We start from the raw sequence: 10,858 nt of genomic DNA, 5'->3' as shown, positions 1-10,858 counted from the left end.
ACCAGCTTGCATTGTTCATGAGACAAGAGTGTTAAATTGGGGCGATAATGAGGCATCCGCAGGGACTGCAGTTGTGAACGGCCCAGGCCAGCAAAGTGCGGTCAGAGCTGAGAGCATCTGTGACTACACCACGCATGCTGCCAGAAGGAAAGAACGGGGCAGAACCCGAGGATTCCCCAGCTCGCTTCTTCCTCGGTCTCCTTCCAGTTCAGATTTCATCTGTCACTGTTTATTCACCACGGAGTTGGAACCATCTCAGAGGTGACCCTCCCGTGGGTTTTCAGAGATAGTAAATCACCAGCATGGAGATTGCCAGTCTTTCTCCTCCAGAGCAGCTAGTGGATTCGAACCGCATGCCTTCAGGCTGGCAGCACGACTCTTTGCCTCTACGCCACCTGCCCTGCTCACCCACGAGGGCAGGATATCCTTCAGGAAGTGTTTCCCTGCATCAGGGGAGAGCACTAGACGGACGAGGATGCTGTTAATGTTTGGTCCTAACTCCAAATGACTGTGCGTGGAACAGAATGAAATACTTCCCAGTCCTGCTCCCTCTTTGGTCATTGCTGTGAACTCAGCGCTGCAGGCCTGGGGCCAGTCGGTGTAGTTAAGGGCCCTCCTCTTCTTCAGGGACACTTTATCAAGCCTGAGGTCCCTCTCCAGGGCCCCCCTGATAACATCCCCGAGTCTCGAGGCGAAGTCTCTTGGTGTCTTTGTCCTCTAAGTGCATCCTGGCTCCATCCCTCCAGGACAGTTTTGTCCCTTCCTCTGGCAGCCCGTGGTGCCTTCCACACCCTCCTCTAACACCGTGGTTCAGGGACATCAGTGCTTCAGGGTTAGGATACCACCCAATCCCGCTGCCATCACGCCGTTACATGGCGCCGGCCCGCCATCTGGTTCCGAGTCTGTAAATCTTCACCAGTGGAGACCTTCCACCGTTCCCTCATGGAGCAACTGGTAGATTTGAACCTCTGACCTTTTGATTACCAGTGAGTACACATCACACTATGCCCCCAAAGCTCCTGAGGGTTAGAATCCCAGCTCCTGACGTTCTTCCATGGAGCTTCCAAATCTTTGTGGGAAGAGAATGCCCAATGACCAGTGGATTTGAACCACTGACCCTTCTGTTAGCGGCCCACTGTATTATGCACAATGGCATCGAGACTTATTCAGAATTAGAACAGTAACTGTAGAATAAGTTGCAGGAATGGACTCAAACAAAAGGACTACCCACGAGGATGATGCTGGGCCGGGCATTGTGTCCTTCTCTTGTACAGGTCACCAGGCGTCAGAACTCATGACTTCTCAGGACGGGGTCAAGCCTGGTCTAGCAGGCACCCTCACCTTCCCCTGACGCCAAGGCATCTTACAGTTTCCAATAACCAGCTCAGCCTGTGGAGGCTGTGCTTGGAAATACTGCAGCCGGCTTGCACGCGCGTCTGTTTAACAAATCCCCAGAGACTGGTTTCTATCTACTTTTCATGCTAAGAAAATGGTTTGAGACTTTTTGTCTGCCCTCACGCCTGGATGGTAGGCTGGCTACATGGTGGGCACTGTGTTCTCTTGAAGCTGTGTGGCAGCCACAGACAAGTTAGCTAGGAAGCTTGGGGCACAGGGCTGAAGTCAAGAGGGGAACCTTCTGAAGAGGAAGCTGAGTGGAGCTGCCCAGCTGGGAGGACGGGGTCAACATCACTGCACTCACGGGAATAGCCTGGCGGGTTAGACTCCTGCGTGAGCCTTCAACAACCCCACAATAAAGTGGATTCCTTCACAAAACCTACAAGGTGGGAAAAAAGAAACGAAAACTGTTTCTTCAAAACATAACCTCCACGTCAAAAGGGTCAGTGGTACTTCGAGCAGGTGAGCAGGAGAGACAGCACGTTGGAAAGGATACCGTGCTGAGTAGGCAGAGGGTCAGTGGAGGAGACCCCGAAAGCTGCAACAGGGGGCTCTAGGAGGCTGTGACCCAGGCAGGGCGGCAAGGGCTTACTCTCAAGTATCCGGATGCGGTTGCTGTGGGTCGGAGCCGACCCAGCGGCCTCTGCAACAACACAGTGAGCAGAAGCGTGTGGACCCTGATGCTCACTTGGTGACTTCATTTCCTAGTGGTCTGGTGCACCGAGGGGCTGGTTCCCTGCTGGCTCGTGGCTGCGGGCCCCCTTCGTGCAGAGGGAGCAAGCAGGGGGCAGAGGGAACCCTATCCTGATACCTCCATGTGCAAATAGAGGCTTTCGAGGAACTGTCACGGTCCCTAAGGCCACAGCCACCCACTGGGTATGCCGTCACGCTCCCTAGGCCACAGCCACGGGGTACGCTGTCACGCTATAGGTGAGTCGTTGGTGGCACCGTGGCCAAAGCCCTCGGCTGCTAACCAGAGTGATAGTTCAGACCCAGTAGCTGCTCCGTGGGAGGAAGATGTGCAGTCAGCTTCTGTACCGTGGCCGCCTCGGAGGTCCCTCCCTCGTCCTGCAGGTCTCTGTGGGTGGGAACCACTGGAAGGCAAGGCAGCCAGCAGCCAGGTGGAGGGGAAGAGGGTGGGGGCACAGGGGTGCGAGTATGGGGGTGGGGGAGGTGTTTGGTTTCACTTCCCACACAGTGTACCCAGGTGGGCACATTGTTCCTGTTAAGCTTTGGCTTCATTGATTTCTTTTAGGGGCAGGGGTGTTTTGGGGTTTTGGAAGTTCTCAGCACCTTCACGGTTTCAGATTGGAGGGGAACTTTCTCATGTTTCTGTCTGGCCTGATGGAGCATGGCAGACAGGAATGGCGAGACTCCACAGGGTTAAATATTAACAAATGTTTCTTGCTTTGCCTCTGAGCTGAGGCTGGCATGCCTTCAGGGTGCCTTCAGGGCTGGGTGAGGACCGAGGACAGGCTGGGCCAGAGGAGTTGGGGTGTGGCCGTGGCTGCTGTCTGGCCCTCACTGTCCACTCAGCGGCTGCCCCTCCCATTCCCCAGAGAGGACAGGAAGGCATAGTGTAGGAACAGCCGTTAGTGACACATCCAGTATAAGCCACTGAGGAGACTTGGGAGGCGAGATCAAACCCTTTCTCCCTAGGTCTGGAGTTTGCAGTCCAGTAGAGACCAGGCTAAGCCAGGGGGAGGTGAAATCTCAGCCTGCAAACTGCTGAGACAGCAGGGCTCACCCAAGTCTCACGCAAAGGTCAGCGGTAAACCAAAACTCATGGTGACAAGATGAGTCCACCTCACAGCAACCTGAAGGCCACGGCTGAGCTGCCCACCGCATATCCGAGGCTATGACCTTCACAGAGCAGACGGCCTGCCTTCTTTCTGCAGAGAAACTAATGAACTTGAACCTCGGCCTTTTCAGTGAGCAACCTAGGGCTTAACTCCTATGCTGCTGCCCCACCAGACGACTAATTGGTGTGTGCTGTATGTGGTCAAGTCAGAGCTCACAGCTGACCCCACAGTGGCTTTTCAGAGGGAGTAAACTGCACAGGCGGAGACTGCCCGTCTTTCTCTCTGAGTAGCTGGTCAGTTTGGACTGCTGTTGGATGGACACTTTATTCACTAGGCCTCCAGAGCTCCAGATTTTACCAATTCAAGTGCAAAAGGCTGGTGGGGTGTTTCTGGAGGACAAGATCCACCCAGAGGGTGGGGTGAGGCCTGCCTGCGGAGCACTGGCCCTTCCTGCCCCAACATCTCCCTATACATACAGGGAGAACCAGCACCTCTGGCCGTGACTGGATGTTTGGCTGTTTCAGATCTTGAAAGAGGCTCTGGTTCCCTCATGAGCCTGCTCTCCAGCCCTGGCCAGGGACCAGCTCGGTCCAGCCTTTGACAAATCAACTTTTCCATGAGCATCTGCTGGGCTGTGCCAACAGCTCTGGTTAGGATCAGGGTTGATTTTCTTCAGAACCAGAGGTCCAGGTGGGGTCCAGATGGAAGCCACTCTGTAAAGAGAATGTGTATGTGTGTGTGTGTGTGTGTGTACAAATATGAGTGAGTGTGTGTGCGCTCATGCACATGCCAGCGTGCGAGAGCTGGTGTGTGCAAGCACATGTGAGTGTGCACAAGCCTCTCTGCATCAGTTGTCCCCATCTAACCTCTCTCTTCCCGCTCAGATGGGGACGCTTCTTGCCACGAACACCCATCGCCCATTCCTTCCAATCCTGGGGTTCCTAGTGCACAAGCTTCTCTATATCAAGCGTACCCAGCTAACCCCTCTCTTCCCATCCAGACGGGGGCGCTTCTTGCCACCAAGGCCCATTCCTTCCAGTCCTGGGGTTCTTAGTGAACCCTTCCTCTCTGGTTGTAGCTTTGCTGAACCTTTCTCACAAGTTGACACTGTCTGCGTGTTCCGTCACCCTGTCACCAGTGAGCTTGGTCACCCCATTACCCCATCACCAGCGAGCTCGGTCACCCCATCACCCCATCATCGAGGAGCTCGGTCACCCCGTCACCGGCGAGCTCGGTCTTCCCGTCACCCCGTCACCGGCGAGCTCGGTCTCCCCATCACCCTGTCACCGACGAGCTCGGTCACCCCGCCACCGGCAAGCTCGGTTACCCCATCACCCCGTCACTGGCGTGCTCGGTCACCCCGTCACCGGCGAGCTCGGTCACCCCATCACTGGCGAGCTCGGTCTCCCCGTCACAGGCGAGCTCGGTCTCCCTGTCACCCCATCACCAACGAGCTCGGTCACCCCGTCACCCCATCATCGACGAGCTTGGTCACCCCGTCACCGGCGAGCTCGGTCACCCCGTCACCCCATCATCGACGAGCTCGGTCATCCCGTCACCGGCATGCCCACGTGGTTGTATGTGCCGCTGAGTCGGAGGCGGATGCTGAGCCTCCCGCGGGTTTCCAGAGGCAGTAAATCACACTGGAGGAGACTGCTCATCCTTCCTTCACGGAGCGACTGGTGGACTCGAACAATGTGCCTTTGGAATTGCAGCCCGGCTTCTTCCCACAAGGCCACCTGAGCTCCCTAAATAATTACTAATCAAATAGTAAAGCAACGAGTCGTATCACATTTCTCTAATTTGGACTACATCCAGGGCAACGATGAACAAGCATCCTGACAGATGGTATTTAAATTAGGGCCATGAATAATCAAACAGAACACTATACTCTGGAGACACAGTCCAGGGCAGGGCAGGTGTGGCCACTGTGTGGCAGGCATGGCTGGCCCTGCCCCACAGGGCTCCCCTCAGCACCCCACCTGCCTGGTTCCTTCTCTGAACCTCTGTCCCTCTGCGTCATGGACGATACAGGACTTCTAAGCCTCCACCACTGACGTCTTCCTCTGCTTGGCTGGCCTTCCACCTTTCCCTGCATCACGTCCTTCTCCAGGGACTGGTCCCTCCCAGCAACATGCTCGAGGTACGTGGGACAGTCTCCCCATCCTCCGCGCTAAGGATTGCTCGGCTACACTTCGTCGCAGATGTATTCGTTTGTTCTGTTGGCAGACCACGGGATGGTCAGTACTCTTCACTGACCCTCGGTAAGAAGGAGGGGCACAGGGACTGCGGCCGTCAGCCTTAGCACAGCAGTCTGTGAGGGCGGCAGGCTGTCTGTCCCTCCACTGCACAGGGATCCCTGTTAGTTGGCGGGGGCTGGACGGCACCCACAAACAACAGTTGCTGCCTTTGAGTCAATTTGGGCTCGTGGAGACCCTGGAGGACAGAGCAGAAATTCCCTGCAGGGTCAAGGCTGCACGCTTACAGCAGGGAGCAGACCGCCTCCCAGAGAGAAGCTGGAGTGCTTGGATGTTTCTGTTAACATCTGAATGTTTAACACACAGGGCTCCTTAAAAACTACACTCAGCTCAACAACTCTTCGCATTGCCAGTAAGTTGGAGCGGACTCACGGCTGACTCTTCCATGGCCTTTCAGAAGCTGTAAATCTCCCTGGGAGGAGAGTGTCCTGCGGAGCAGCTGGTGGATTCAAACTCCCTGCCTTTGAGTTGGCAGCTCAACTCCTTACCCACTAGGCCACCAGGGCTGCCTAAAATAATCCCCAGAGCAAACAAAACACTGTTTCATCTGAAGAGCAGCACAGGCAGCCTGGGTGCCAGGGGGTATGCAGCTGTCTGCTGATGAAAGGCTGCAATCTGGACTCACCTGGGCGTCCATAAAGGTCCATTATACTTCAAGAACTCAGTTGCTAACTTTAAGATTGGGAGTTCAAACCCACGAGCTCCTCAGAAGGAGAAAGATGTAGTAGTCGGCTTTTGTAAAGGTTTTCAGCCATGGAGACCAGATGCACCAGATCTCTGATGGCCTCTGGGGTCACTGTGAGTCCAAATCTTCTCTGTGACCATGGGTGGAGGCTCTGAGGAAGAAAGGCTTGGTGCCCTGCTCCTGTGATGATTACAGCTGAGGAAAGCCCGGAATCGGGTCTACTCTGTGACGTGTGTGTCGCTGTGACTAGCTGGCAGCTAGCAGCAATAACGGAGAACAGTATTTGAGGCCTTCCCACCGGTAAAGAGATTAGCTCGAGCTACTTTCTTTCTGATGTGAAAAACAAAACCCAAAAGGATGGTAAAGTCATGTCAAGTAGAGGCGGTCAAGTCAGCTCCCATGCGCAGGGAGCCCAGCTAGAACAAGGGGCCTGGGAGTGCAGTGGTAACGTCTGGGGGCGAAACAAGCTGGCTTCAGTGTGAGTTCCCAAGGTGGTGTGCACAACAAGGACAGGCAGTCTCTCCCAGGAAGAGTCTCAGCCTTGGAGACCTTATGGGCGGCTGCCGGGAGTCAGAATCGGCTCACTGGAGTGGGTTTGGTTTTAGGGAGCCCCGGTGGCCTTGTCGGTGGGGGATTGCACACTACCCCGAAGGCCTAGCCTATCTGGCAGGACAAGTCCACCAGAGGCTCTGAGGGAGACACATGGTGAAGTTTATAACCTCAAAACCCCAAGGAAGGCCAGTCATAGTCAGCTAGGGCTCTGACTCACCTCTCCAAAATACTTCAGTGTGATGAGGTCCGCTGGAGGATTAAAGTGAGCCTGATTCGGGCCATGTTCTTTTCAATCACCTGTCACACATCTGAAAGCTGGACAATGAATAAGGACGACAGAAAAATAATTGATGCCTTAGAGCTGTGATTTTGGAGAAGAGCACTGAATATCCCATGGACAGCCAAGAGAACAAACAGCTATGTCTTAGGAAAAGTGAAGCCAGAGTGCTTCTCAGAGGCAAGTGTGGCAAAGCTTTGCCTCTCACACTGTGGCTACATTGCTTGGAGAGAGACATGATGCTTGGAAGGATGAAGGCATAGTGAGAGGAAGACCCTCAATGAGACGGGTTGACACGGTGACTGCAGCAATGGACTTGAGTGTGTCAGAGATTGTGAGGATGATGTAGGGGAGGACAGGGTGAAGGTCTGTTGTTCGTAGTGTTGCTATGAGTTGTACGAAACTCAATGGCGTCTAACAACCACATTGTCAATGAGTTAAGTTGTGAATGTGACATTTAACAAAACGAAACAATTTCTCATGGTCGATTTTATGCTTGAGCCTTTGACACGTCCACCGTGTGAATCTTTGTTGAGAGCATTTTCCCTTTTATTTTTTTGTGTGAAGCAAACTCCTAAGGACTTGGTGAGTGGACAGTACTGGGCTGGGTAAACTCCCTGGGGGCCGTGAATCTGGCGTGTGATGGGACAGTGGTCTGTGGATGGGATCCAGTGGCCTGTGGTGGAGTCACGTGGCATACCAATGGTGCTAACAGCAGCTACTGATGGTTGGCAAGGCGGCTTCCTGCTCCTGGCACCAAATAAACAGCAGGGCCGAGGTCCATCCGTCTTCTCCTGAAGGAATTCTTCGTGGTGTGTTGACCTAGCACGGACTTGGAAGGAATAACGCGTATTATTGATCGCTTTGCTGCTTTTACAGCCTGCAGGCGAGTTACCGGGTACTCCCGTGTAAACACCAGGTCCGCTTTCAATAACAATTGTTAGTCATGTCTCAGCCCTGACTGAAAACTCCCTTCGCTTAAGTTCTTTTGACACAGGGCTTGAGACTAACCTTGCCTCATAAATTCTAATAATGTTGGATTCTCAGGCCTGAGCTGTTTATCAGACTTGGGCTGTTTCTTATCTCCTTGGTGAAAGATTAGCCAAAACATGCATCAGAGTTATTGCAGGTCCAAGTTCCCAGAACTGACAGCTGCTTCTTAGAGAAAGAAGTTGTGATTAAAAACTCCTAGCCATCGACTGACTAAGAACTGACTCACAGCTGACCCTCCAGCAGAGGAGACTGCCCATCTTTCTCCCTCAGAGAGGATTTAAACTAGCTATCTTGAGGTGGGCAGCACACCTCTCTGCCCATTAGGCCACCAGAGCTCGCGAGGTTACCTACAGGCAGGAGTGAAGTCTAGGTTAGCAGCAGAAAGCAGCCTCTCCCACCAGCCACAGTGTCTCTTCACTCATTGGACGACCTCATGCCCAAAGGGGAAGAGGACTCCAGTGGGTGGAGGGAGGACAGTGTGCAAAAAGGCCACTGTGGTCCATGGGGTGTTTCAACTGGCCGGTTTTCAGATTTCCAGTCCTTTCCTCCTAGTCTGTTGATTGCGGCTTCTGCATGACTGCAACATGCTGAATACGCTTCAGTGGAGGATCCCGAACAGGGCAAAGGCCTGCAGACCAGCTTGTGATCATCAACCCACGAAAACATTGTGAGTCACAAATGTCCAATCTGAGACCAACCATGAGCGCCTAATTCCATGAGTTGAGGATAACAAGACAGGAAATAAAAGCAACAAACAGACGTAACAGAAAGCTATCAAATATATGCTGAAAAATATGCTGAAGGAAAAAACAAGACTTTGAAAATGAGAAATTGCTCTTTTTCCTCCGTTTAAAATGTTAAATAGTTTAAAGCCGGTCAGTTTAAAGTTTTAAACAGGCAAAATTATTTTTTACCCAACATTTCATTGCAAAACCTGCTGTGATCACCCTCTGCCACTCCTCAGACATGGCCAGGTTCATTCTCCCCACAGGCTCTCTCAGAATAGGATTTCCATGATACAAAATAAAGACTTGACCCACAACATGGAATATGACATTAAGCCCACAGAGCAAAGCTGAGAAGATCATGCATGTTTAATTTTTTTTTTCCAGGAGAGGAAATGTAATTAGCAAACTAAAACTTGTCCACAAAACAGTATAGTGATGGTATTGTTTAGAAAGTTCTGGAATGCATGTCTGAGAAGGTGGTGGTGCTGGTGGTAGAGCCAGCAGTGCTGAGGATAATTCCTTTGATGTGGGTAGGGTTGTTTGAACTTGATCACAAAATGACTGGCTTTGGGCCTGAATCGGAACCTTAGATAGCTAACAGGCTGAGTGGCTACTGGAAGGCTGGGGGTGTGAATCCAGCCAGGGGTCGGTTGTTCATAGCATGTTGGTTTCTTTTTGTCCGTTCGTCCTGTCCCCTTGAAGTAAAATTTGGCAAACGTTCGTCCGTGTTGGAAGCATGAGGACTTGAGGGAGTCAGGGTTGGTTTAGCTGCTGTCAAGTTGACCGTGACCAATAGCAACCCCATGAGCAAAAGATTGGAAGCTTGCCCTCTCCCGTGACGTCATCATGGTCTCTGAAACACTGCAGGTGCTGTTACAGTCACTGTGTCAAGCTGTCTTGTTGAGAGTCTTACTCTCTTCATTGATTTTCTATTTTTCCAAGCGTGATGGTTTTTCACCCCTCAAAGTCTAGCAACCTGCCCAAAATATGTAAGACCAAGTTTCACCACCTTGGCCTGTAAGGAGCACCATGGTCGCCCTTCCTCCACAATACACTTGTTTGCTCTTTTGGGAATCCATGGGATATTCAGTGCTCTTCTCCAACATCACAGTTCAAAGGCATAGATTCTCCTTCCGTCTTCCTGACTCATTGTCCAACTTTCAGATGCATAGGAAGCAATTGAAACGTCATGGCTTAGACCAGGTGCAGCTTGTCTTCAAACTGAAGTCTTTGTTCTTTTGCGCTTTGAAGAAGTTCTTGAAGGTAGAGTCACCCAGGAGTTCGGGTGCTCAGTACTCACTGCCCTCAAGTTGGAGTTAATAAATAGCTGACTCTACAGCAGGTTTTCCAAGGCTCCAAATTGCAAGGGAGGGGATTGTCCATTTTTCTTCTTCTACAGATGAGCTGGGAGATTCAAACTGCCTGCCGCTGGGTTGGCAGCCAAACTCCTTACCCAGTAGGCACCAGAGATCCCTGGAGTTAGAACAGGGCCAAACAAAAACAATTGTTTCCAACTCATGCTGCCTCAGTTGCATCAGAAAAGAACTATTCCACAGTTTTGCAGTGACTTGGCCTTTAGAAGCTAATCTCCAAGTCGTTCTTCCAAGTTGCCTCTGTGTGACTGAAAACGTCCAGGCTTTGGTTTAGTGGCCACGCTCATTAGCTGCACCACTGATGACATTCAATTATTGGATTTCTGTGTTGGAGGAACAGTGTCAACCTTGGGAATTCAGAAAAGCAAGTTCCTCACTACCTAAGACTCAGATTGCTGACCTCTCAAATGGAAAACCCCCAAAGTGATGTTTTCCCATCCCACGGGTTGTTGTTAATGTGCCGTCCAGTCGTTTGTGACTCTTAGTGACCCTCTGTACAACAGCTTTGATCCCTGCTCTATCTTGAGCCAACCACTTTGTCTCTGACACACCTACCCCCAATACCCCAGTCATCTCATCTGGGGTCTTCCACTCTGATGCTGTCCTTCCACCCTTGCAAGCATCAAGTCCCTCTCCAAGGACAGGTCCTTCTGGCAACATACCTAAAGTCTATCAGTCCAGGGATCCTGTGAGATAATACACGGAAGTGGAAAGGCTTTGCCGTTTATAAACCAGTGGACTGTGAGAAGCAGCACTCTTGGGAAAGGACAGCCGTCAAAGGCTCTCAACTCCTCG

The sequence above is a fragment of the Elephantulus edwardii genome, unplaced genomic scaffold, assembly GCF_000299155.1.
Source record: "Elephantulus edwardii isolate Elephantulus edwardi_28Jun2011 unplaced genomic scaffold, EleEdw1.0 scaffold00127, whole genome shotgun sequence".
NCBI lineage: Eukaryota > Metazoa > Chordata > Mammalia > Macroscelidea > Macroscelididae > Elephantulus > Elephantulus edwardii.
The sequence above is the reverse complement of the archived record's forward strand: the minus strand, read 5'-3'. Positions refer to the sequence as shown.